We start from the raw sequence: 26,668 nt of genomic DNA on the forward strand, positions 1-26,668 counted from the left end.
TAAAGCCATGATAGCTTGGTGGCTAGCATGTACATTGGGCTTTACTATTGTTTAAGTGACTGTGATGATAATAACAAAAATAAAACTGGCTAATTTCGTTGTGTGTTTGTAAGTTTGGGATCTGTTTTAGCTCAGGCTTTAAGTAAGGATATATTATGAAAATTAATCTCAATTTTTGACGGCCGAGTGGCGCAGTGGGCAGCGACCCTGCTTTCTGGGTCCAAGGCCGTGGGTTCGATTCCCACAACTGGAGAGTGTTTGTGTGATGAACATGGATGTTTTTCAGTGTCTGGGTGTTTATCTGTATATTATAAGTATTTATGTGTATTATATTCATAAAAAAAAATTCATCAGCTATCTCAGTACCCATAACACAAGCTACGCTTACTTTGGGGCTAGATGTCAATGTGTGTATTTTTGTAGTATATTAATAGTATATATATTATTTTTATAATATATCATGGATTTCCGGAAAGTAACGCCTACTTCTATCCAATATTTAAGTAAGGAGTTTGGATGTCACAGTCTCCACATGGTATTAAAAAAAATTTATGAACGATTCTACATCATCTAAGATCATATAAGATTGTCTCGCTCGTATTTGAACCGGGTATTTAACCTATGAACTCCCAATTACAGGTCGTCGCACACCTTATTATATCTTCATCGACATTACATTTCACAGTAAAAATAAATTAGGGTTTAAATAAAATGGGATTATCGTTATTATTGAACCCATTTCCGGTTTACTTATTACAGGGCAAGGGGGTCCCTTGTGATAGCCGATGTATAGGGTATCGGACTGTCCTTCGGGGGACCGAGTTAAACTCCCGTAACGCATCTCTAAATTTACTACTTATGAGAAGGAAAATATCCTGATTAAACCCTGCGAGTTCTCCATAATGTTCTCTATAACGTTCTCAAGGACAGGTGAAGTCTACATAACTCTATCCATTCCCAGTTGTCACTCGGTCGAATGCTTAAAATGAGAAGGGCTGGTCAAGCCCGGTTTGTAGACTCTCGTTTCTATAAACTTACGTTTTATAATAACTTTGAACTTATTGAGAGACATCTTGACGATTTCATCTGGTAATTCGTTATAAATTGATATAAAATAACCCTTAATGGATTACTAATTTTATACAGCCTTGTAAACTGCACTACAAGTTTATTTTTAATTATAATACTAATATAGTTACATTAGTATATTTTTGAATTATTACAAAATTTTTAACCACTTCCTCAATAATTATGTGTATCAAATGATAGGGCTTGACTAGTAGAATACTGTACGCGAAGACAAATTTCAAATCCAAGATTGCCGCAATTTTTATTATCCACTAGTTCTCTCAATATTTAATATGAAATATAGCTGAAATTAACGTAGAGTTTTGACATATCACTAGATTTGTGTCATAAACAATCCTTTGAGGAATTCGTTTACGTTTTTCGTCGCTACATTCGTCCCACGTTCTACCTGTCATACTCGTCCGGGAATCGACCGCGTCACCCACAGAGCGAGAGTACCTACATTCAGACACGTTCACTGAACCGCGAGGGGTGGGTGTCTGATAATGACATCCTAAAACAGCGAATAAAAATATGGAAACCGATACATTTTGCGAATAATAATTTCAGACTGTTTCAGACATAGGCCTTGTGGTAAGGATTTCGGCTTCACTTTTGGATGGTCTGAACTGAGTCTTACGCTTGCTTAGGTTTCCTGTAAAAACAATTTTTTTTTTAATTTTATGTTTAGGTATAGACAAGCGCTTCCTTCTCATTTTTGGGCCGATAAAGTGTTGATATGATGATTTCAGGTAATGTTAACTTGACAACCTGGCTAGGTTGGCGCAGTGGTCATAAGTGGGAGGTCCCGGGTTCCTGAGTTATTTGTGATTTCTGAGTTTTCTCTGGTCTGGTTTGAGGTTTCACCCTACCGACAAAGACGTGACGCCAAGCGATTAGAAGAAGAAGAAGAAACACTTTATTGCACGTAAAACATACAGGAAAAGAAACAGTAAGTAGTATACAGTACACAATGTAGACATGCAAAGGCGGCCTTATTGTTGCAAGCAATCTCTTATAGGCAACCTTTGTAGACAGCACTTACAGCAAGAGAACGGGATAGTGCCAAGAGTGTTGATAGATATATACATATACCAAAATGTATAGATACAAATATATACATAAATAATTTACATAATTATACGTAATAAATAAAATAAAATATATAACATACATCCCTACTAATATTATAAATGTCAATGTAAGCTTGGTTTTTAAGCTTTTACCCAGAAACTTAACCGGTCCTCATGAAACTTTGTTCACATACTCTTGGAAGTATTAGAAGTAAAATGGGATATTTTTATCCCGACATTAAGCTTAGTTCCTTTGGGATAGAGGTAGAAAGTGTTTGACGATTTGACACCGCAACTCCGACAAATTATAACCGATTTAAATAATTATTTTTGTACTATAGAGGTTATATATATATAATATGTGTTTAATTTTGCCCAACTAAATTTAATGCCACATCACATACAAAAACAAACGCAGGCTAGGCTAGTAATATATATACCTAAGTAGATTTTAATACATAATTTAAAACAATAATAAAGAATCTACTTCCAATGCCATCACTCAAAGAGAGGTAGTAGTCCTTCAGACGACTCTTAAATATCGGAAAGGAATTACTTCCACAGATAAGGTGGTGTGGTACGATGCTTCATAGAAACCAGTTAGGGGTATAGGATAACTATCGTACCCCTAACAGCTTAGCCCGCTACCATGTTAGACTGCATCATTACATAACATCACGTGATATTGCAGTCTAGGGCTAATTTGTAATGAATAAAAAAAAAAAATTTGTCCCGTTTCCGTTTGTCCTGTTTTCACTAACGATGAACAAGGCAATGCCTAATCTAAAGAGATTCCTAGGCATACATCAACCGTTCACCAATAGTTATCACCTACGAGTTGGTGATAACTATTGGCATATAAATTGCCTAAATCTTTAGGCATTAGATTAAGCGATACTTAGGTTATGAGAAAATGGGCATTAAATTAGGGCTTAAGAATTAAATTTTAACCGATGTAAAAAAAGGAGGATTTTCAACTTAACCCCAACGTGAGTGTTCAAGAAAGCTAACTGATAGCTTAGAAGATTGGCGACGGATAGTCAAGAACTGACAGAGAAGAAAAAGAATATGGTAACGGGATCACCAGTTAGGGGTGTGATCGGCGGCATCGTACCGGAACGCTAAATCACCAAGCGGCACGACTTGTTTTTTAATGCTCTTAAGGTAAGAGCGAACCGACCGAGAAGAAGAATATGGTAACGGGCTAACCAGCTAGGGGTGTGAAAATAGGCAGCATCGTACCGGAACGCTTAATCACTAAGCGGTGTGATTTTTTTTAATGGTCTTAACTCAAGAGCGAAGAGACTGAGAAGAAGAATATGTTAACGGGCTAACCGGTTAGGGGTATGAAAATGGGCGACATCGTACCGGAACGCTAAATCACTAAGCGGCACGACTTGTTTTGTAATGCTCTTGAGTCAAGAGCGAACCGACTGAGAAGAAGAAGTATATGGCAACAGGCTAAACAGTTAGGGGTGTGATCGGCAGCATCGTACCGAAACGCTCAATCACTAAGCGGCATGACTTGTTTTTTAATGTGACAACAGCCACGAAAATTCCCAAATCTCTCAAGCCGGGCATCAAACTTGAGAAATCGCACATAAAACCACAGCGTTATGGGGAAGTCGTTTAAACAAATCGCTAAACGTCCTGTTTAAGCAAGCAACATATAAGTGAAGTGTGAAAATTAGCACATCGCACACTTGTCTCAACACTTACGACACTGCAATACTTCTGAGTATTGCTACTGGAGTATTAGCGGTGGCAATCCACATAAGTACAAAAGCACTGCCTGCCGTTTAATTTTTGGCCTTCAAATAAAAAAGAGGTGGCTGGTAATGCAGCGGGTTTTTTGGAAACAAATTGTTATATTCCACCAATCCGCGCTGAGTCAGCGTGGTGGACTTCTTACTGGAAGGAGCCCCGTACCCTGTTATAGTAGGCCCGTTGATATTAAAAATAATAATAAATAAATATACTACGACAATACACACATCGCCATCTAGCCCCAAAGTAAGCGTAGCTTTTGTTATGGGTACTAAGATAACTGATGAAAATTTTATATGAATAATATACATAAATGAATAGCAATATACATATAAACACCCAGACACTGAAAAACATTCATGCTCATCACACAAATATTTTCCAGTAGTGGGAATCGAACCCACGGCCTTGGACTCAGAAAGCAGAGAGAGTTTGGCCATCCAAAGGGGCAATGCTGCCAGCATCTTAGGAACTGTGCCTCGCTCGTTTTCGAGGACGTTTTAGATTTTATTTAGTTTTAAATAGTTCATTTTAGGTTATATTTATATTTTAAGCTAAGTATATTTTATCTGAAATAAACATTTATAAAAAAAAAAAAAATTTAAATTTAAAAAAAGAATTATTCGTAGTACTTACGCTGACTAGGAGTATAACCCCAATCGAAATGTGATCTATGTATAGCACTTGACGACACGTAATTTCCTGCACGGTGGTAAGCAACCCCGATCCGACCAGACGAATCCAGAGAAATTCTGAGATTATAAATCCACATATTGCCCCTTCCTGCATAGCACGTGCAGGATACAAAAATTATATCCCCGATTATATCCCCTGAAGAGGGATATAATTAGCGTGTCCACCTGCTAAAGCACGGAAATATGGAATAGGAGAAGTTTATCCCCGTTTTTTATTACACATAGGATATAATTTCCACTTGTGTCCCAGTGCTCTGAAAGTTGATAAAGCAGTGTGGGAGGACATACATTTTTCCTTTCCCCGGGAAGATAATAATACCTATGCTAGCCGTGCTGGTATCGAACCTGGAACTCGCTCTTAAAAGATCACCGCGCTAACTACTGTGCCAGTCATGAAATACACAAGATATATTTCCTTTACAAAAAAACTACTATATATACTATCTCTATATAACTAATATACAGAAAATAGCGTATATATTAATTCAAGGCATTAGCTAAGTATGTACATTCCAAATTTCCGTCAAAGCATATTCAGATATGCATATACAAACATATAAGCATAATATTAAGCACATACAAACTCCCCAGTTTTTCAAGTTACGAAGTTACGAAGTCACGAAGGCTTTCTTAATTCCAAGGCAGAAGTTCAAACCTAAAGACTAAAGCTAAAACTATTACGTACATTCTTTATAATAGGTATAGGTTTAAGATAAATTCCCCAGTCGAACAAGTTATCGAGTTAAAAACCCACATCCCAATACAGGTACGATCAAATGGGTCGTCAAAAGTATTTCTAAACACATCCGGCTAGTCAATCATTATTATTAAGTACCATTAACTAACGATTTTATCTAAGAGCCTTCAACGCGTCACGAAAATAAAATGGCTTCTCTACGAAACGATTGGAAAATGAGTGGAGTCATGCTAGATTCGAATTTTTTTCTAAACCTAACACAATTAATTATACATCTTAATTTAATAGAAATAGGAGCGATAGTTGCGTGGGAAGGTTCGAACGTAATTTTTGATGGTGCTATTTGCATCAAAGTTACAGCGCCATCTATATGAATACCGACAAAATTTTTCACGAAACCATTTCTTACAAGAACTCACGCACACAGACGTGGCCATTCCGCGTACACAGGCGCAAAATCCACAATAAGTACACAATCGAACGCACCCACACTCTGAGAAAAAAACGATAAAAAACTTCACACAAACACTTTGAATTTACTTTGCACACTAGCGCGTCGGCGTTCTATTTTGAAGTTTCGAATTTTTCAAAATTCGAACTCGGCAACGCTTAAATAAAATTTACGCGACCGAATTCAGAAGTCTTTGAGGTTAAACAAAAGATAAGATAAGTAAGTATAACTGAAATGTCCAAGGTTCGAATACAAGCGCGGGCACTCACACTGGCATCGGGTGCATTAAACGACGGTGCATTCTGCGCATGTGTGCAATATAGCGCGATCAAATAGTCTGGAGATACGTAACGAACTTTAGTTTTATTCACTTATTTTGTTTGATGTTATTAGATTCGCTTATAGAATGCTAGCTCACTGTAGCTTGCCAATTACAATTTAACTGTTTATAATTCATAATTTATCACAATTTAATTCTGTGCTCATATAATCTGAATTCCTAATCCGAATTAGAATCGCTAGCAGACACATTTTTAGGTAAGTATAATGTATAATATTCTACAAAGTTGTTAAAGTTTACTAACCAAAAACTTGACTACAGTAAAACTTGTCTTAGCTTTCATGTTAACCGGCGTGATGTAGTTTATAATAATATTAGCTTAACAAATATAAGTAAATACTACTTGTGACGTTATTAAACAAAGAGGTTGGGTTGGCCGTACAAAACCACTGTTATCACCAATACCGACTTTACATGAAATAATCACTCCTTAGTTTAACTTACTAATAAGAGATTTTAAAAAATTCATTATCCAAACATACATATCCGCATCGAGATATTCGTGAAAACTACCGGCGGATTGTAGCAAAGACGCGTCAGAGGTGGTGGCTAAATTATATATATTCACTTACAAAAAGTTCGGGTTAAATATTTAAGCTTAGTTCGTGCAAAATGTAATATTTTCAAACGTTATCGCGCGCTGCAAGTATCAAGACTGCATAGCTCGACGTTCTCGGTCCCAGTAAATACAAGGTAATGGCTAAGTACGCACGCGGTCTAGTACAGAGTGCGCCGTCGGTGCAGTCCCGCCTTAGCACAATCCGTAGAGAGTCGCATTTCCGTTCCCACACAGCGATACACGCGACAACCGCTAAAAACCTCCAAAAGAAAAACACGAAACAAAACTATTTAAAAAAAGAACAAGACAATATATTTTAATAAACAAAAAAAAACAAATTAAATTTTAAATTTAAAAAAAGAATTATTTGTATTAATATTCATATCGTTCGGCTAGTGCTTAGTGCTAAAAAAAACAAAACAAAAACATATTTTTCGGTACTAGTGAATTTTTTAAAACGTTCGAACATATCAAAAGGAAATCTAAGGACCCGAACTATTTTATATCTATAAGGACACTTTTTTGTGTAGTGACAGAGTATGATGTGTTATTTGTTTGTTATTGGTGACAGTGTATCCGCCGAGAAGTACGGCTAGTGTTTGATGACCAGGTGATCGAGGATCGGGACTTTTTGCGTTCGTTTTTTTTTAATTTTAGTTACGAAAATTACTACCGAAGTGTCAAACTGGACCGAGGAGGAACAGGCCACCTCTGACGCATGTGAGTACGAAAACCGTTTAGTAGGGACAAAGAAACTTTTTTACGACAAATCGCCCTTAAATCTTGCGTTCTCCTTGACTCGGTGCGTCGGTGTGCGTGTAGTTTGTAATCGCAACGCACGCTCACGTGTGTGGGGTTCACGCACATTTTTTGTGTTTTTCTTCCCCCACCACTCCGCCCCACCTATAACGTTATCTGTCCCACTCTTTTTTCTATGACGCTATTTCGTCGTGTGCGTGACACGTGCGTGTGTGCGTTAATAAATTGCAACCTATATTTTGATCGAAGGCCAATGACGGAATAGAAAATGCGATACTAGATTTCTATTCCACATTCAAATATTCAAATTAGTTCCTAAACTAAAATGTTCAGATTATTACGAACCTAGCGCTAAACTTTCGCTGCTTTAAAAAAAATATCTACCTATTCTATTTACGAAAATAAATAGTTGTTGTCATTTAAAAAAACTTGTTAATACATTTAGAATGAGAATAAATGAAATAATTAACGCATAAAGTATTAGTTTTGTCAAGTTTTAATTTAGTTTGTCGAAGTCGCTACGATGCTACGGGGAGGTCGTAGGCTAAAAGTTATCCGTCGGAACTTTTTGCCGCTCCCGTCATACGAAAAGAATTTTGATTTCTGAATTTTAAAAAACATTTCGTGTCGATTCGGTTAATCTTCTAAAAAATAAGGAGATTGATTCTCTTTCCATCTATTTATCTTTCATAGAGTTGATTAGATACAAAAAATCGCTGTATATTAAAATAATATGAGCCCAATAAAATTACATATTACCAGTGAGTTTTGAAGTTGCATGGAAATCGATAAAGTTTTGCCGGCATGTATTGTCCTTGAAATATATTTATAAATCGAAACCAGGCCACTAAATGCAATCAGGAAATTTGATAATGCATTTAAATATAATACATTTTATTTATTTTAACGTTAACAACACATTATAAGCTTTTTACAAATTAAGTTCCTATTAGGTAAATACGAATTTGATTATTACATAAAGAATCTTTGCTTAACGCTACGCTACCTAAAATACTTCAATAGATATTATTTAGAAAAAACATAGGTGTATCACTCTTGTGTTTTAAAAACGGTGTCATTGTTATACAAAATAAATTTGAAATGTTTTCCTAACCTAACACAAGTTTCTACTTAAATCAGAAACAAACATTTACATATATATTATTCTTCTATAATAATATACTTTTTATATACCTAGAAGTAAGCTACGAACCTAGCTTAGATTTATAAATGTCTTTAAGTAGAAAATGTTTTTTTTTTAAAACACAATTTCAAAATATTTCCGTTTATATGTATCAATATGATCTTACTCTTAAAATATCAATGCATGAGTTGAGAACTTAATTCTAGGGTAATAAAATCTTAACTGCAAACAAAATACTATTTTGTAAATTTTGACATCGTTCAAACAGTCAATTATTAAAGTGTGTTTGGATGTATTAAATACGGTGGATTTGAATAAATTAGATAATCAGGGCCGTATTTCCATGTATATAGGTATACTGTTTCTATCATACATGCTTTCGTTAAAATAAACTTATAACTCTTAGTGCAAAAGTTTAGATGTTAATAAACAAGTAGACAGTTCTATAATATTTTGTTTTAATTATTTAAGTAATTTAACATATGAGATTTCGTTTTATTATTAATATTAATCGTATTTTTCGAAATAGCTATAAGAAGGCATTCTATAATATTGATTATTTTTACTAAATACCAAACACGAAAAATGTCTATCTGTTTGTTAAACGCTAATCCGATCTTGACATAATTTGGCGTTGATGTAGATAGTACTCCAGAAATATAATTCAGGGGAATACAACCCAAAATTACAAGCTAACAAAGAGTATAAGTTAGTAGTCAAGTAACGATTAGGGGGTTGCTTCAATAGATAGTCTACACGCTGTATCCGACGTAATAGACTCGTCTAGTTGAGAAACATCTATGTACTAACGACCGTAGCCTTCAAGTCGACTATATCCAAGATGGCGGCAGCTTGTAGGCTATGTAGTGACATTGACAGTTGTGTAAGAGTTCGCCTTGGCCGAGCGCGGGCGCAAGGACTCGCGCGTGCGCAGAACGGGGCGCGCACTTGAACTTTTGAATTCGAATTTATTTCATATTCAGCCGCTTTTTTTATCGCATACGTTTATTCCTATCGCCTCGGATTAATGTTTTTTGATATTTTTATGAAGATTGCACTATTCCGTGCTTTAAAGCTAAATTCGTCATGTTAACTATTATTTGTAGAGACACACATGAGAAACGTATATTTTATATACTTAAATACCTTAGAGATGTCTGTCAATAAGTTTTAATAAAGTGATAAAATCCTTTTGTATCAAAGGACAGACCATACAAACCTTGATAATAATTTTGTTTGACTCTACGCAGAGCTGAGTTTTAATGACACTGAGATGGTTATAAGAAAGCGAATACCCGATTTAGATTGATCTATACTTTTGGAACAAGGTTCGTTTGGAACCTCGTAGCTGCAGTTATAAACAAAAAAAATATCACCGTCGTAATAAAAGTTGTATGAACAAATCAAAAGTAATTTTTATACGACTAGCATCGACTTTTATTACAGACTTTGAAAATGTATAACAAAATCTGCCAGCCTTATGTTATATCTTAGGACGTAAGTTATACAGGTTTTTACATAACATCTCTAAATATGTCCTTAGGTCGTTTATGGTAGAGTCAAGGTTTTTGTTGTACAAAGACTTGGTAGCGCTGGCTCTAGAATGTAGGCTTTTTTGTGATCTCGAAATAACAGTTAGTTACCTATCAGTATTTTTAATTAGTTTGTTAAGATTTTTCTTGGTACTCTTTCTTTTTGCTATTCTCCTTAGGAAACAAATGTTCGAAATACTTAGTTCAAGAAAACGTTGTATGTTTTTAAATACTTCAATAAGTAAATAGTAGGTAATTATTAATTTGACGCATGAAGAAACAGAATTCGGAATACACGGTATGTCAGTTGTATCAATCACTGAGCCGGGCATTCAATCTAACTAAATGTTGTCTTTTTTACCTCATATCCCTAAAATATCTTGCTGAGATGCCAGAATCTTTGATTCAGCTAAATTTTAAATCGAATTATGGACATTATAAACAGCAAAAAACTTTTTTCCTAATTCTAAAGGTGCCTGACAGAGATTGCTATTAAGCGCCTCTTATATTCTACTTCTTTCTTCATGTTTCTGTTTTTTTTTATATCTATATATTAATGATGTGGTATACAGATAAAAAGTTAAATAATAAAAATGCTCCTACCTAGCACTAAAATAAAATTAGTACTTTATATACTGTTACAAGTAACCACTGAATTAACAAAAGATTACTGTAAGTGATACTAAATTGGTTACAGCTTTTTACAAATGTGCTAAAAATTCTTATTTAAGTTATTGAATAGTTTGCAAGAAATAATTAAAATTGTATATTTTGATTCACAAAGAATGTTCACGATATTTTGACATAAACACGGGGGCATTAGCGAAACACTTCAGTCTTTTATTCAGACTCAGACGGCGCAAAGATACCTCCCGGTGTCTGAGTCATTATAAATATGTTATCCTAACTTTTAAACTAAGGAGATGTATGCTAAACCACTGAATTAAGCGATATTTGCGCATGAGCCTAAAGGAAAGCTAAGTAAAACTAGATCTTCTACGTCGCTTTTACAAACTATTACTTGCAAATATGTCATTATTGCTAAAAAATAAAATTTAGACGTTCAAACCGACGCTCCGATTTCTTTTACGACGAAACGGACCTCTATGTACCGCAATTGTGTTTGAGACACTTTCCCCCGTGTTTCAGATGCAGTTTTGAAAAGATCACGGTCTTAATGGCAGCTATTATTTAGTGCCAAGCAGCTATATGGATATCGCAGTTAACTTTCATTCGCGTCCCACTAAAACGGGTGAAAAACAAACGCTGATTTTCTATTTAGTTACGTAGATAATAGAAGCTTTACAAGTAGGGATCGCAATTTTAATTAATTTACTACAGATAAAATACAAAAAAAATCAAATTCAAAATTCACTTATTACAAGAAGGCCTAGCTTATAATAACTTTATCAAAAGTCTAGTCAATCTATTTGTAGTGACTCTACTAACGGTTCCGAAGGCTACCGAGAAGAGCCGGCAAGAAAGTCAGTAGATTCCTTAATATGCGTCTTGCCCATTTTCTACATCATTTTACAGTTTACAATATTGAGAATTTTTCTATCTTGCGAAAGAGAGCGGAGCGGTCTGCTTCCAAGAACCCTCGTCTTTAAAGTTATTTACATAAATATGTTAGAAAGCTAAGTGTGAGAAGGGCTCGAATAAGGAGAGTTCCGTATCACGAACAATCCCTATCCGTATCAAGGAACACCACACAAATTAGTATTATGGTGGCAAAAATTTTAGCACCAAAACTATTAGATAATATCAAATTAATTATATGTTTGTACAGCAACAATAAAAGTATTTTCACATTCTGTAAGATTATAGACTCTACCTATTGCGGATAATCAGATACAGTCCATTGACAAACAGATGGATGTACGTACAGATGGACAGTAGATGTTTAGTGGAACAAAACCTATAATATGTGTTGTCATATTTTGTTATATCTTCTCTTTGTAAATATCACATCACATAATTTACAAAGAGGATACTGATAAAAACATTTCCAGCTTAACTGCTTTATGAAATTAGCCCAAATGGAGTGCAATTTCTGATAATAAGCCTACTAAATGCAACCCATTCATATAAGTATTATTAAATAAATTATGTATTCTTTTTTATATCTATTATATTATGTTTTATTTTATTTGTGTCATCTAGTTCAAGGATTAGAATGTATTAATGTAGTTTTTGGTATGTATTTTTTTCTTAAGTATGCACGGACTGCATGTTCTCCTCAAGTTTTCCTAATCCTACGGTTGCCTGCCCGAGATCACTACTAAGCAATAAGGCCGCCTTTAGTATTCTGCTTCTGTCGTTCTATTCTTCTTTTGTTTCAGTAACTTGTAGCGGTGCGCAAATATAGAGTATAAATAAATGAATACAAAGTGCGAAACGTCAAAATAGAACCTGACGCGGGAAAATTCAATGTTAAACCGTCCATTATGATTCTATTCCGGTCGCAGGTAGGTACTAGATATAGTCTGTCGCAATTCAGACGTGGGCTTGCGGTGCTCATGCTGTAATATTGTTACTCTGGCACTCGTTAAATGATGTAACTCATATATGAATAATAATAGCACGCGTGGACTCAGTTATGGGAACGTATAAGTTTGTCGGCCGATTAGCGCAGTGGGCAGCAACCCTGCTTTCTGAGTACAGACCTGTGGGTTCGATTCTAACTGTAAAATGTTCGTGTGATGAACATGAATGTTGCGTTTATCTGTATATTACAAAATTCAAAATTTATTTATTGCAAGTAGGTCTAATATAAGCACTTTTGAAAAGTCAAGTTTGTCTGACTCTACCATCGGTTCGGAAGGCAGATTCTACCGAGAAGTAGCCGGCAAGAATCTCAGCTGTTGCTCTTTTCAAACATCAACTACATTTTGACATTCATTTTTCTATCTTGTGAGAGATGAATCTTATAAAATAAAATATCCGTCAGTCAGCTTAGTACTCAAAACACAAGCTACGGTTACTCTAGATGGCGATGTGTGTAGTGTCGTAGTATATTTATTTTATATCTATCATATATTGCTTATAATTTTTTATTGTAATTCTTAACAATGCTTGAAAGAAAAAAAAGACTTTATTAAAAATTTATAAGAAAAAACATCCACCCTCCGCTTGCTTGGGGTTTTTGAATGCCCAAGCAACCGGCGGTCAGGGCTCCAAAGTGATAAATTATTATATACATTTATTTATTATTATTATTTTTGTTTATATGCGATCGAGATGATGCCAACTTTAGCGAGAATGGTTTACGCAAAAAGCTACACTCGATACTCCGACGCTATAAACAAGTACCTAAGATTGCAAGACGTCAAGTCGATCTGACCGCAACTCGACGGTAACGGTCAATGTTACTAGCTCAGCTGCCATTCCGGTCTAGGCTGCACTTGAGTGTCGCAATCTCGTGTCTACGTAGACACACACTTAGAGCTGCGAGTGTATTTATAATCATTACATTAGCTCTACCTCTACTGTTATAAAATGGAACTACATTGTCAGTGTTAATTAGTCAAAAACTGGGTACCTTTGAAATTCGAAATTCATTTATTTTAAAAAGTCTTATCTTCAAGTACTTTTGAAACCTCGTGTCTGTCTGTTTGTAATGAGTCTACTACCAGCTTGGAAGGCAGATTCTACCTAGAAGACGTCTGCAAGAGACTTAGTATTCTGCAACATCAACAATTAACATTTTAAAATTTTTCTATTTTGTTAATAACAGCGCAGCCACCTGGTCACTCATCAGTTGTCTATTTTAACTAAACACTGATTAGGACATTTTTGTTTATTCATTTAATTATAAGCTTTTTCAGGGCAACAATATTTATATTTTTAATATTTTTCGACCAATGAAGTTTCCACAACTTAGTAATTTAGAAACGATAATATTAACCACATAATGCTTATGAATGATTGAACGAGTGAATGAATGAATGAACGCTAAAATACAGTTTTATTGTACACCAAAGAAAAAAAGCAGTTACAGAGAAATAAACAAAGAGCAACAGAGTACAATTTGGTGGCCTAATCGCTACATAGCGATTTCTTCCAGGCAACCAAAGGTGTAAAAGGAAAAAACATAGAAAAGAGGAGGTCTAGAAGATACGATAAGCTAAATTTGATTTATATTAGTTAAGGTAATACGAACCAACCAAGAAATCAACAAATAGACGCAAAATAAAATAGACAGATAGAAAAAGATTTAATATCAAACATAAAGTAACAAAAGATGTGTAACGAAACACTTATCGCTATAAGAAATGTATTCCAGTGAACCAGGCAGTGGGAGAGATTCAAAGGAAAAGAGATGAAGCGAAATACCTACCTACTACAATAATTAAAAATAAAATATAGTTACGGTATTCTAGGTATAGGCTAAGGCGTGCAACTTTTATGTACTCAACCTTATTAAAATATGTTTAAAAGCAAGCACTTACTGACTAAAATACAATAACTGGTTCTAAAAATATTTTTTGTATCGTGTATCATCACCATCGCATCAACCTTTTACCGACCCACTAAAGAGCACGGGTCTCCTCCCACAATGACAAGGGGCTATAGTATAGTCCACAACTCTAGCCCAGTGCGGATTGGTGGACTCAACACACCTTTGAGTAAAGTTAGAGGTGCGTGCTGGGATTCGAACTCGGCCCCCGAAATAGAAGTCGAGCTCCTAACCAATGCGCTTCTACCGCTTAAAATTTTTCTTATACAAATACACGACAATTAACGCAAATACAGCTATATATTTTCACAAAAGTGAATCCAAAGACGGTCTTATTGCTAAAGCAATCTCTGCCCGACTTTGGGGAAAGGGGATAATATACAAAGCATACTTACCAAGTCTAACTATAATATAGTACCGACTACTAAATATAAATATTTCCTAATACATAAAAATTATAATATTGTTTATATTCAACGTTTGTCCTTTTCTAATCCTAACAAATCATAAAGTATCAAAATCAACACATTTATTTGTACAATACAAATAAATGTGAATATCCTGCGATAAGAACGTATTCCTGCTGAATATAAGAATACTTTTTAAACCTATACTTAGGCTATAAAATTAAATTATCTATAAAAAGCCAATACTTCGGATTTATTATAACGAAAAAGTTTAAAGGATTTAACTATCTATTTTGTAGAGACAAAGTAACAACATGTTTCCTTTGAAAGACTATCCTTGACAGGATGCAAATATAACCCTATTCTGTACCTAAGTATCAGTTAGAGTTGACCTATTTACTATCGCCTTGACACACCTAAACATAAAATCTTGCCTTTTAAGATAATACTTTCTAATACTGTTCTATTAAACTCGGATAGAAGCAGGCGTTACTTTGCGGAAATCCATGATGTATTATGAAAATTAAGCTTAATATGCTATACTCTGCGAAAAGCAGGAGAATTTATAATTACTTCAATCCGTATACTCCACACCAAATAGATCTTCAGCAATGTACCTTCTACGCACGTTTCGCTCCGAAACCGGAGCATCCTCAGGAGATATTGACTTTACAATAAATAATTGTTATCTAACCTAAAAATATGAAAAGCAATTTTTATTGTTATATTTAATGCAGTGACAGCACGTTTATTGAAGCGTAATTAAATAATAACATATATGTAACGTTAAAGTACTACTAGGATATTATAAAGCTGAAAAACTTTAGATTTTTCTCTTGTTAGGTGTTTATTTTTAAAAATGGAATTTTTTGAACATCCACTTGACATAGTATAAACACAAAAAAAAACTGCAAACCACATTCAAAATAAACGGCATTCATACTTGTATCGAAGAAAAATCCAAAACATTTTTATAGGCTGAACGACATTGAACTTTTGCAATTCTTCCGTGAAAAAAATTAATGTCATTACGCAAAAACTTGTTCCTCAAGTCAAGTAGGTATCTACAATGTCTCAATCAATATGTGTATGTAAATATTAAGTTGTGTTGTACGAATACAAATAATTGAAGTTGTATTAATTATATAGTATTACCATTTTTAATTTGTTTGTATTACAATATTAGTAATTATTCTTAGTGTTGGGACGTCAACTTTGACTGATTTATTGCTACAAGATTTTCATTTTTAAACATATAATTATATTGTAAATTTATGCGAGTTTATGAAAAGGAAAGGCTTTAAAGATATTTAAAGAGAAAATATGTCCATGTCTTTAACCTTTCTAGGTTAAAGGCATAGAATGAACGCGGGAATCAAACGTGTTCTGTCTTTAGCCGTTAATAGTACCTATTTGTATCCTCTTTGGCCGCTATATAGTGTTTGTAACCTCAATGATTGAGACTTGGATGGAGTCCCGGGAAAGGTTAAGATTCTACCTGACTGAAAAGTTCTAGTGCTTATCTTGCCCGACTACGGATCACACGGTCTTTGGGTTGAACCCCGGGTAGAGTTATTACAAATGTTTTGGCGGGAAATGTTATTTCTTTTGTTGGCGTAGCAACGCACAGTGGCGTCGAAGTTGAGATTTACATACTCTCGGTTCTTTTTTATTTTTTTCTCCTTCAAATAAATCCGATTACTATATTTTTGATCAATCATGTTAATAAGATTTAACAAACCGTCCTTTCATGCATATTTTCATACAAAATAGTTTCGATGTTCTCACGTCTGTCATGCGAGCCTTTTTATTACATATTTCTTCTAAGAAATTCTTATTACCCGCCAGAATTATGAAATTGGTGTCATTATCAATTGCATTTTATATTAATCGTGAAACTCCTTCACATGCATAGTGGGCGAGAGGAGTTCTGCGCCCAGCAGTGGGACGTGGATGGGAGTAGGATCTTGTAGGGATGATGTAATAAGTGTTTCCATATTAAATGCTTTGATTAAATGACAAATGAGTGTAATGTAAAATTTCCATTAATTTGGGCTCCGGAATACTGCAAAGGACGTGGTGCGGGCGAGGAGTTGAGTCATATAACTCAATTTACGAACACATCTGCCAACCAACATCCCGCTAGGACGCGTTCATACTGAGAGACTACGTAATATATTATTCACTTCGCAAAACTCTTTTTTATGCACAGTAAAAAGGGTATAAATGAAACCAAAATCTAATGTCATTACTTTTATAATGCTTCCAGATAACTTATACCATTAAAAATTAAATTTTGATTAGGCTGTATAGTCGTTGACCCAAGCCTTGTTTCATTTAAAAAATGTGTATTTTTTTAACTCTGATCTTCGTTTTATTTCCTCGAAATCAAAGCGAAAATCAGAGTTGTATAATTGATAGTTGGATAGATAACCTTTGGAGGTCCCAATTTGGTTACCCTTTACTCTGTACCCCTTGAAGCACAATGGTTAAGCCTTCAATGGTCGGGCCATTGTAATGAACAACAGATAATAATTGTTACCTAAGAGTAACAGTTCGTTACCTGAGATGATCAACTGGCAATTGAGCAGCGTGATGGGTCTAAGTTGTATAGATATCTCGCATCAACTTGTTTCAAAGTCCTAACGAAAAATCTGTCATTTTAGACGAGCCCTTACGTACAACAATAAGTACGCATTGACCGCGGCCTCCAGACGAAAGCAATAAGCAAAAAAAAAACAAAAAAAACGACCACTTTCGCCCGCGGCCCCAAATTGAATGACCTCAATTCCAATGTTTTTATGCTTTTTTTTTTGAGTTTCAACGTGTTTCATTGTCTACGGTTTGGTATTTTTGGAAATTGCTTGCGCGGGAAGTATTTTTAATAAGCAGTTTTCATAATTTTTGATGTTTAACTATTTAAAATATTTTTCTTTTCTTGTCTGCAAGGTTTTTTTTTAAATTATTTTTAACGTACGTTTCATTGTTTACGGTTCGATATTTTTGGTTAATTTTGGAATTCTACAAGAGTATTTTAAATGTGCGGTTTTGTTCATTTTCGCTGTTTAAACATTTCCGAGAGCGATGCCAAATTTTTGTTTTTTATTATTCAGATATTAATAGCTTTACATATATCAAAATCTCTATCTATATATATATCCGTCTGTAACTTCGCAAGTAAAAGGTGTATATAAATAATAGACTTACCAGAAACGGAAATAAATGCAGATGGTACAATATCTGCATATCGCCTGCATTGACGACAACCCTTTGTGGGGTTGAGTATACTTTATAAAATGATTTCGAAGTTACTTTTGAACATACTCAATGAATAAGTTTAAACAATACGTTAAAACACGTTATCTATATACTAATATTATCAATGCGTTACTTTGTATGGATGTTTGTTACTCAATCACGCATATAATAGATAGAAAAGAAAAGATATAGATTATAGTCTGGATTAGCACAACTACTACTTTTTATCCCAAAATAATCTTAGGTTCCCGAGGAATAGACCTATAAGGATTACTTAAACAATAAAAAAGCTTTTTGGCAAGGCATTTTTTTGTGGAGTCTTCTTGGACCAGGGCGAATGCTGTTATAACCAACACCTCACAATAATGTAAACAAACATGTATGAACGCTTCATAAGTGCCTGTGATAGGCCTACATGAATATACAATTCTTGAATAATTAATTCAAGACCTTGGTATTTAGTCATCCCTACAAAAGACCTATTTCCAGCAATGGACATCCATTGTTTGTGGACTAACTATGTAAATAAATAAATAAATATACTACAACAATACACACATCGCCATCTAGCCCCAATGTAAGCGTAGCTTTTGCAATGGGTACTAAGATGACTGATGAATATAACATACATAAATACTTAGAATATAAACACCCAGACACTAAAAAACATTCGTACTCATCACACAAACATTTTCCAGTAGTGGGAATTGAACCCACGGCCTTGGGCTCAGAAAGCGGGGGCGCTGCAAACTGCGCCAATCGGCCGTCTAAATGGGACTAGATAGTGTGAAAAATGCCTAGTTCTATTATTCTATATTGTTTATGATCAAAAGTTTATATGTATACCAAAATTTGAATTAAATTCGTTTACTCCGCTGAAAGATTTGGTCGTTTATTCTTCTTTCTAGTACGAGTAATTTTGAGGACCTGCTGATCGGGTTCTCGTGTGCTGGTTGAAATAACCAAGATACATTATGACGATGATAATGAATACAGTCCAGGTTAACCTAGAAATATTTGATCTTATTTGCAGTGGCGTGCATAAAGGGTATGCACAGGGTATGCAGATGATGTAAAATGAAGAAAATCTCCAGTACGAGTTATAAATACTTAAGGGTAGGCTTTTTATAACTCTTACAATGGCTATCCTTATGTTTTTTATAACGCGTACTGGAGATTTTTTAATTTTATATCATCTGCCCGCTTGGTGTATACCCTGTATTCATGCCACTGCTTATTTGAAGATACATTCAGAATAATTCAAAACAACTAGTGATTTGGCTTTTTATTTTCATTACAAACAAATGTTTGGAAAACTCGCGTTCACTTCCACGTTCGTGTGTTTATGTTTTTAATATTTAGAAAACTGTTGACTCGCTCTCTACGAATTTTAAACAAGGAAGAATAACACACTTCGCAGTCATTGCATACAGGCGAAGAGTCATTGGCTACCATAACCTATAACAGTCCACTGATGGATTGGCCTCTCCCAATGGGATGGTTTCCCATAATCACCACGCTGGGTAGGCGGTTGGGTAGTAGACGGTAGTAGTACGAGGAAGCTGCTGCCAGTTCTCAGTTATATTCGCTTAGTCGCCTCGTACGACACCCGGATTTGTGAAAACTGTATTCCAATCTGCCATTACACACATGGCACATTATACGGCTTTATTTAAAGGCCACAGATGCTTATTATTTATTGTTTACAGAAAAATCCTATTATAATATTAAGGATTACTTGAACGATAAAAAAGCTTGGGTGTGAATTGCTCTAGCTTCATAGCTCAATATAAATAAACTGTGAGATGGTGATAACGAAAAAAAAATACCCGGCTAAATTTGTTGTGGGCTCTTCTAAGACAAGGGCGCGTTTGGAACCCTCGTAACTTTAGGTTTAAGTAGGCGTACGAAGTTATCACCATCCCCTTACAATTATGTAAACATAATTGTATGAACGCTTCATAAGTGCCTGTGATAGGCCTACATAAATAAAGAAATTTTGAATTTGAATTTGAATAAGTGCATTGAAAATCCTAAACATTCTAAAGACTTACAGGACTTCGTCATTATCATCATATCGCCCCATTTTGAACTTTATAAGCCTTTTGAGAACGTTCTGGAGAACTCTCAGGAATATAGGTTTCCTCACGATGTTTTATTTCGACGTTAAAGCTAGTGGTATTTTGATTTGCTTTAATATATAAGGCACATAACTCCGAAATGTAAGAGGTGCGTACCGGGGATCGAACGCGGTCCTTCCGAAAAGGCAGGTCGGAGCCCTAGCCACTAAGCTATAAACATGTGATAAGTAATAAGTAATAAGTTTATTTCAATTAACAGTTACACAGCAAATTAAAAATAGTCCAAAATAAGGCAAACATAAGGTAATGCGTATCATGAAACCCAAATTCGATAATACTGCTATAGTGCAAGACTGAGTCGCAGTTATTATCGCCCGTCTCTGGAGCGAGAACCATACACTTAAATTAAATCTAGTGAGATTAATAAAAATAAAAACCGAAAAACTTTTTGAATTAAATTCAATTGAAAGCATTGATAAACTCAATTTTTTTTTTTTCTACATTTACATAAATACATCCATATTTTTTTTTTTTTTTTTTTTTAATATAATTAATTGTACTTAAAAAACTAAATATGAGTGTGTGCGTGCGCGTGTGTTTATGTGTATGTGTATGTGAGTGTGGGTGAGGGTGAGGGTGTGATCGTATGTATTATTGAATAAGGTTTTCAGTCTCATCATAAGTTAGGTTAAGAAGCCAATTCGTTAATTCAATTTTACATTTTCATGATGTTAATGAGTTAATGGATATTTTTTTATTAATTTTGTTATAAAGCATTGAACTTATGAAGTAAGAGTGGCGACCAGCTAAAGCGGTTCTGCGTGGTTCAACTTGACAAATCCTATCCAACCTAAGCTTATTTTTAACAAACTCTGAATCATAGGTAGTATTGCCGTGCTTACGAAGAGTAATTAACAGCACGTATAGTTTGCGTACCGAAAGAACCCTGCCCTGCTGAATGTGATGAACGACTAAGACACCGAGAGGTATCTATACATCGTTCGAGTCCATGTAGGACTGGAGTGTATCGATAATGCAGTCTTATTAATTTCAAAATACCCACCAATTCCATGTCATCAACATTGGTTAGTAATCAAATGTCTAATTATTTACCCACTTTATAAAATTGCTGTAACACTGGTTATATTTTGATTTGCTTTAATTTAAAAGGCACATAACTCCGAAAAGTAAAAGGTACGGGGATCGAACGCGGTCCTTCCGAAAAGGCAGGTCGGAGCCCTAGCCACTAAGCTATGAACATGTGATAAACGACTAAGACACCGAGAGGTATCTATACATCGTTCGAGTCCATGTAGGACTGGAGTGTATCGATAATGCAGTCTTATTTATAGCAAAATACCCACCAATTCCATGTCATCAACATTGGTTAGTAATCAAATGTCTAATTATTTACCCACTTTATAAAATTGCTGTAACACTGGTTATATTTTGATTTACTTTAATTTAAAAGGCACATAACTCCGAAAAGTAAAAGGTACCGGGGATGGAATGCTGTCCCTCTGAAAAGCCAGGTCGGAGCCCTAACTAAGCTATAAACATGCCAATTAGTCAGTTTAAATTGCTCAACCAAGTGTCATTAACACTAAGGGATACTGACACTGAACGATGAACTAATTCTAGACTTTGTAAATAAATGTCTCGTAAACATACACTGTTGTTTGTGATAAATCGGTGAGAGTGAATTTTTATTACATTCTGTTATCTCACTAATACATATTATAAAGGTGAAAGTTCGAATGTCGGGATGTTTACACCTTCCCGCCAAAAATACTTACTAGTTTTAATTTTTTATCTTAAACATACTTGAAGTTGATTTTATGCTTTACTTACATTTCTAAACATTAACAATGCCGTCTTTTGGCAAAGTAATTGAGTGATAGACCTAATTTTAAATAAAATACTAATAAAAAGCCCGCCAACTCGCATTGGAGCAGCGTGGTGGGTTTATGCTCTAAAACCGTCTCTCCTATGACATACAAGGCCTGTACATAAGAGTGGGACGTTAATAGATTACGGATGATGATGTCGATGAGTAATAAAATAAAATTAAAAATAATAAGTAATTTTCCTTTAATTTACGGCCTTAATGTCATAATAAAAATTAAGAGTAATTTGCTATGTTCCGCGAAAAGCTGTCCGGTGCTATTTATAATTTATTCAAACCAAACACATCTTCGGCAATGTACTCACTACGCATGTTTCGCCAAGAAGGTAGTGGGCTTACCCGTTTAGGATTTTAGCAGTTATATTGAATTTTCTTAACCCAACTTAGAAAACTTTGTCTCTCACAAGCTATACAAACCAAAGTTAAACTGTAAATTAATGTTGGAAAAGAACAACTGCTGAGTTTCTTGTCGATCGATGGAATCTGCCTGCCGATCCGTTAGTAGAGTCACTACAGAGTACAGACAGACATGCTTGACGTTTCATAAGTGCATTTAAGTAGGCCTACTTAAAATAAATGAATTTTGAATTATACAACAAGCGATAAAGAATGAAATATCATTGCATGACTGAAGCAAATTGTTGAACGCAGCAAAGTACCTTGACCCATGTGAACTTACATTATCTGTAGCTGTCAAACAAGGAAGCATTAAAATTTCAAAAATCGAATTCATAAAATAGTCGTCAAACTGCCTGCGCCTTCGTTCAGAAACCTGCGCGACCTCAACCAAGGCCGATGTCAATAAGAAATTGCAATCTTAATCAAATTGCTGAGCGCGGCACAGGTCCGTGACACTTGCAAAGTAAGATTATCTGCAGCATATTTGCAGCTATGCTACAATTTGTAGACAACCTTCATTCCTTTTAACGATTATGATAATCGTAAAAAAACATGAGAACAACATTTAAAATAGGAAATACCTGACTTTATTATTTTAACTAAACTAAATTATAATTGTATTATAAACAAAACTCCAGACTAAACTAAAATTACACATCTTGGTGTATCTGTACAGTTTTATCTGTTATTTCAGTGTAGTTTAGAAATTTGTGTACAACAGCACTAGGTCAAATAATTATTTAGTGTTGTGCTAAAAGTATAATTATCATTTACCACAGATACGAGTAACTATTGAAATACTTAATTGTAAATATAAAAATTGTATATCTATTATAAATATCTACGAAAATCTAAGTGCATAAATTATAAAATTATATTAAACATTACGTTCGGTAGTTATTGCAACTTGTTGAACGCTGCAAAGGTCCATGACACACGCGGAGTTACATTATCTGTAGCCATCCTTTAAAGAGATCATAAAAAAATGACAATTCAAAAAGGGAACGCTCAAAAGCTGTCAAACTGCCCGCGCTGACGTCCTGAAACCTGCCCTGCCTCAACCGCGGCCGGCGTGGGGCCGTTCACCCGCGATTTATTTCTTTTTTTATACCCGCATACAAACTAAATGCACACGTATACACGTAATAAGCGACCATAGACATCTTATATTTATAACTAGGGCTGGCACATATATTGAAAAAAAAATCGGCTTGACAAATATGGAAATAAACAATGTCATTTTTTTATACTTAATTAAATGCTCATTATTTGAATGTTTATCACAATCATTTTAAATTGGAAGGATAATACAGGATGTTTGGTGCATCGTGTGCCAAATCGAATCTGATGATTGGAGGGGTCTTTGGCTATCTCTTCAGCCCTCGTAAAAAAATCTTGCTCAAACGGTTTTTTTTATACTGATTTTAAATTGTTTTTTTAAAAATTGTAAAAATTCTACATTTAAATTTTAATAAAAAATAAAGTTGTTAAGTATTAATTAATTTTCTTTTTAATCTTTAATTTGTAACGTTTTACGCTTCTTTTGAAACTAGAATTACACGCCAGCAACATCTAGTTTTTGTTTTACAGCCCCGCAAAGTTTTTTTTACGTAAAAAAATAAGCTTGAACGTCAACTTTCGGTTTTAATAAAAAAAAAACTAAAAGTGATCATGTTCTTCCAATTTTTTTAAAACATCTCTGGACTGTCCCCTTTCTAATGGTGTGCAATATGCCATGAAAAGTAATTAGTAACATCACTAATTTTCAAATTTTCTAAACTTAGTCACAATTTTCTAATATTCAACAGATGAAAGAAAAACAAGTTTTTGCGTAAATAAAACTCACAAGCAGGTAAAATTTTTAAATTTCGTAGGTTTTACTTGAAATAAAAATAATACATTGCATTTGAAACATTTATTTCATAATTTTTACAAATTCTGCTCAAATTGTTCACCCCTGTTTCGAATGCAGGCCCGACATCTTTGACGTATTGTTACAGTTGTAGTCCGAAGCCGTATTTCGTTCTTAATTGTACCGAAGGCCGCTTCTATGCGTTGTATTAGTACCTCCCTCGTTGGGACTTCTGTGGCGTATACTAGCTCTTTGGCACGTCCCCAGACATAAAAATCTAACGGAGTTAAGTCTGGGGAACGTGGAGGCCATGCAATAGGCCCATCGCGCCCAATCCACGAATTGGGGAACACATTATCGAGGTATTCCCTCACAGTTAAACGCCAATGCGCGGGACAGCCGTCATTTTGAAATACTATGGGCACATCTTCATTAAACACGGGCACCTCGGCCAATAATTCCGGCAGATCATTTTGCAGGAACTCTAAATAATTATCGCCATTTAAGTTATCAGGCAGGTAGTGCGGTCCAATTACCTGATTCCCAATCACTCCTGCCTGATAACTTAAATGGCGATAATTATTTAGAGTTCCTGCAAAATGATCTGCCGGAATTATTGGCCGAGGTGCCCGTGTTTAATGAAGATGTGCCCATAGTATTTCAAAATGACGGCTGTCCCGCGCATTGGCGTTTAACTGTGAGGGAATACCTCGATAATGTGTTCCCCAATTCGTGGATTGGGCGCGATGGGCCTATTGCATGGCCTCCACGTTCCCCAGACTTAACTCCGTTAGATTTTTATGTCTGGGGACGTGCCAAAGAGCTAGTATACGCCACAGAAGTCCCAACGAGGGAGGTACTAATACAACGCATAGAAGCGGCCTTCGGTACAATTAAGAACGAAATACGGCTTCGGACTACAACTGTAACAATACGTCAAAGATGTCGGGCCTGCATTCGAAACAGGGGTGAACAATTTGAGCAGAATTTGTAAAAATTATGAAATAAATGTTTCAAATGCAATGTATTATTTTTATTTCAAGTAAAACCTACGAAATTTAAAAATTTTACCTGCTTGTGAGTGTTATTTACGCAAACCCTTGTTTTTCTTTCACCTGTTGAATATTAGAAAATTGCGACCAAGTTTAGAAAATTTGAAAATTAGTGATGTTACTAATTACTTTTCATGGCATATTGCACACCATTAGAAAGGGGACAGTCCAGAGATGTTTTAAAAAAATTGGAAGAACATGATCACTTTTAGTTTTTTTTTTATTAAAACCGAAAGTTGACGTTCAAGCTTATTTTTTTACGTAAAAAAAACTTTGCGGGGCTGTAAAACAAAAACTAGATGTTGCTGGCGTGTAATTCTAGTTTCAAAAGAAGCGTAAAACGTTACAAATTAAAGATTAAAAAGAAAATTAATTAATACTTAACAACTTTATTTTTTATTAAAATTTAAATGTAGAATTTTTACAATTTTTAAAAAAACAATTTAAAATCAGTATAAAAAAAACCGTTTGAGCAAGATTTTTTTACGAGGGCTGAAGAGATAGCCAAAGACCCCTCCAATCATCAGATTCGATTTGGCACACGATGCACCAAACATCCTGTATAGCAGGACTGGAATATATAAAGGTGTTAATGTAAATTAAAATTCCTAAACTAAACTAACAGGTAACAATAGGTGCCTAATGATATTACACTAATATTTCCCCCATAGAAAAGAACTAATTTTAGAGCTTTCCATTCAGGTCATTTTAGGGATTGAGCATTGGCACCATTATTATTGTACTATTAAAGAACTCTTTTACATATTGGAGTCATATTTTGCTCATTGTAATGAGGTGGTGGTAAAAATTAAAACGAAAAGTGCAAGGGTTTCTAAAGAACCGTGCTTTAAGCCAACAAATCTCATTTTTATTTTTTTATCCCACTACAAATTAGCTGATGACTGCAATCTCACCGGATGGTAAGCGATGATGTAGTCTAAGACGGTAGCGGGCTAATCTGTTAGGAAGGGGGTCAGTTATATTAAAACCCATACCTCTCATCGGTTTTCACGCGTCATCGTACCGGGACGTTAAATCGCTTAGCAGCACGTCTTTGTCGTGGTAAGTAGCGACGGCCGAAGCCGAAGCCGAAGGCCGCCAGACCACGAAAACTTAAGATAATATAAATTCCCAAACCACCCCTGCCGGGAATGGAACCGGGCACTACT

General features: G+C 34.9%; 1 protein-coding gene across 7 annotated transcripts in view; it reads left to right on the forward strand.

The window, feature by feature from the left end:
• The window catches only part of LOC120634184 (mushroom body large-type Kenyon cell-specific protein 1), a 315,805-nt gene that overhangs the window by 127,592 nt on the left and 161,545 nt on the right, over positions 1-26,668 (forward strand). The window contains exon 1 of one of the 7 annotated variants that reach the window (XM_039904629.1): positions 6,349-7,370. The exons of 5 other annotated variants lie outside the window; for them this stretch is intronic. The gene's annotated coding sequence lies outside the window, so the exon portion shown is untranslated. Of the gene's footprint in view, positions 1-6,348; positions 7,371-26,668 lie in introns of those variants that run through there. One more of the 7 variants, XM_039904630.1, reaches the window with a different exon arrangement.

This window comes from Pararge aegeria, chromosome 23, assembly GCF_905163445.1.
Source record: "Pararge aegeria chromosome 23, ilParAegt1.1, whole genome shotgun sequence".
Classification (NCBI taxonomy): domain Eukaryota; kingdom Metazoa; phylum Arthropoda; class Insecta; order Lepidoptera; family Nymphalidae; genus Pararge; species Pararge aegeria.